Source organism: Prenolepis imparis, unplaced genomic scaffold (genome assembly GCF_030444845.1).
Source record: "Prenolepis imparis isolate NDT839.2.m4 unplaced genomic scaffold, iyPreImpa1.0 SCAF_458, whole genome shotgun sequence".
Taxonomy (NCBI): Eukaryota; Metazoa; Arthropoda; class Insecta; order Hymenoptera; family Formicidae; genus Prenolepis; species Prenolepis imparis.
This window is the reverse complement of record NW_028141616.1, coordinates 7,501-10,000: the sequence shown is the minus strand read 5'-3', so window position 1 is coordinate 10,000 and position 2,500 is coordinate 7,501. Positions and strand designations below refer to the sequence as shown.

Genomic DNA, 2,500 nt, shown 5'->3' with positions numbered 1-2,500 from the left:
AATTCGGCATGCACTGAGACATGCATGGCTTAATCTTTGAGACAAGCATATGACTACTGGCAGGATCAACCAGGGAGCTTCGTGTTCGGTTACTCGCAAGGAGTAACTCGCGAGCGAGCCCGAGAGACTCGTCGCTAGCTCTCTTGAGCGCGCGTCCGGTGGCCCGGTGTTAATCGGGCACCGACGCGACACGCTCGTGTGCCGTTTCATTGCCGCCGGTCTTGCTTAGCCGGTCGGCGACACTGTGTGTGCGTTGCGTAAAGTATACGCGAGAGAACGACAAGGTTCGCTAAGAACTGCCTGCCTTCTCTCTCCTCTTAATTATCCTTGTTATATCTCTGTTGATATATTATTATCATCGACTTTTCTTTTCTTATACAAAAGATCATATACTCATTCTCATTCTCCCAAAATGTTAAAATGCTCGGGTCTCGAAAGACCCGCGCGATTTACCCTGACGCTAGATCGACGGTGCCGATGCTTAGACGTCGAGGACAAATTCTGTCTGGTTCGTACGTTCAAGAACGACCAGTAAAAATCTTTCGCTACGGCGTACAAAGCGAGCGGGAAGAGCGTTTCTTGCCCTTCCGCCAACTCGTATCCGTGGAGTAAACGTTCGGTAAGCGCGACGATTCCACTGCTGCGTTCAAAACGAGAGGGAATCGCGCGGCCAACACACTAGATGCGTGCGCGCCACATAAGAGCCATTCGGTCTTGCGACACCGACTCGTGGCAATGCTGTGATCGTATAAACAAGTGTGTATATTTTACCCGCGTTCAGCGGCGAACGAGTGGAGCGCGTATCGCAATCTCCGCCGCCAAGGAGAATTACGACACGACGACGACAACGAGTCGTAACGTCTTTGCGAGACAACAAGTCTCTTCCAAGAAGACTTGCCCCGTGTACTGCTCGATTATTATTCGTGGTTTCCTTCTTTCCCTTTTAATATAAAGTTAGAGTACGCACGAAACGTTCGAGACGCGCCGAACGCGACGTACTTCTGCCACTAGTCGTGACTGAAAAGTACGTATCTCGACTCGTCCGACTCGCCCGACTCGCTCGACTCGTTCGTAACGCCGAGCGCGACGTATCTCTTATAGTACCCAACCGGCCGGCCGGGCGGTCGGCGACGCACGGTCCTACGCACGGACGTATACGAGCGCGAGCGTCAAATGGACGGCGCAATCGAGACATTACGTCGCGGCAGTCTCGGTCGCCGGCGGTACCTCCGGCCGCGGGCGGCACCTCCGATCGCCGGCGGTACCTCCGGTCACCGGCGGTACCTCCGGTCACCGGCGGCACCTCCGACGCCGGCGGTACCTCCGGTCGCCGGCGGCACCTCCGGTCGTCGGCGGTACCTCCGATCACCGGCGGCACCTCCGGACCGTCGAGAATTTATTCAGAGTCCTACGGCCGTAGGTCGTCAACTCCGAAACATTTACGGGCGAACAGCGCCGAAACGGCAAGAGATACGGGAAAAAACGTTTCGGACGAACGTGTCATCGCTCTCGGAGTATCGTCAGACCGCGTAGACATATTTTCTAGAAATGTCGAATTTCTCGAAATACCGGCTTCGAAACGCGGTCCTCGGGCCGTGTCGAAAGATTCGACGGCGCGGGTACGAGGCTCGCACAAAATTGTGAAACTCTCGCGTGAAGCGATCTCTCGCATCACTCGCCGTTAGTGGCGTGAATGCGCGTTGCGTTACACGGGCGGCACCTCCGACCGCCAGAGGTAATTTCGAACGCCGGCGGTACCTCCGGACGCCGGCGGTACCTCCGGTCACCGGCGGCACCTCCGACGCCGGCGGCACCTCCGGTCACCGGCGGTACCTCCGGACGCCGGCGGTACCTCCAATCGCCGGCGGCACCTCCGGACGCCGGCGGTACCTCCGGACGTCGGCGGCACCTCCGGACGGTCGAGAATTTATTCAGAGTCCTACGGCCGTAGGTCGTCAACTCCGAAACATTTACGGGCGAACAGCGCCGAAACGGCAAGAGATACGGGAAAAAACGTTTCGGACGAACGTGTCATCGCTCTCGGAGTATCGTCAGACCGCGTAGACATATTTTCTAGAAATGTCGAATTTCTCGAACTACCGGCTTCGAAACGCGGTCCTCGGGCCGTGTCGAAAGATTCGACGGCGCGGGTACGAGGCTCGCATAAAATTGTGAAACTCTCGCGTGAAGCGATCTCTCGCATCACTCGCCGTTAGAGGCGTGAATGCGCGTTGCGTTACACGGGCGGCACTTCCGACCGCCAGCGGTAATTTCGATCGCCGGCGGTATCTCCGAACGCCGGCGGTACCTCCGGACGCCGGCGGTACCTCCAATCGCCGGCGGCACCTCCGGACGCCGGCGGTACCTCCGGACGTCGGCGGCACCTCCGGACGGTCGAGAATTTATCCAGAGTCCTACGGCCGCCGGCGTCACCTCCGAAACATTTACCGTCTAACAGCGTCGACACGGCTAGAGATACGGGAAAACGTTTCGGACGAAC

General features: G+C 57.7%; 1 non-coding gene across 1 annotated transcript in view; it reads right to left on the bottom strand.

The window, feature by feature from the left end:
- LOC145948556 (small subunit ribosomal RNA) overlaps positions 1–76 on the bottom strand; it is a 1,921-nt gene extending 1,845 nt beyond the window's left edge. Inside the window, exon 1 of the ribosomal RNA XR_014427388.1 lies at positions 1–76. This exon is cut by the window's left edge and continues 1,845 nt beyond it. This is a non-coding gene — a ribosomal RNA (small subunit ribosomal RNA).
- Between the last annotated feature and the right edge of the window lie 2,424 nt (positions 77–2,500).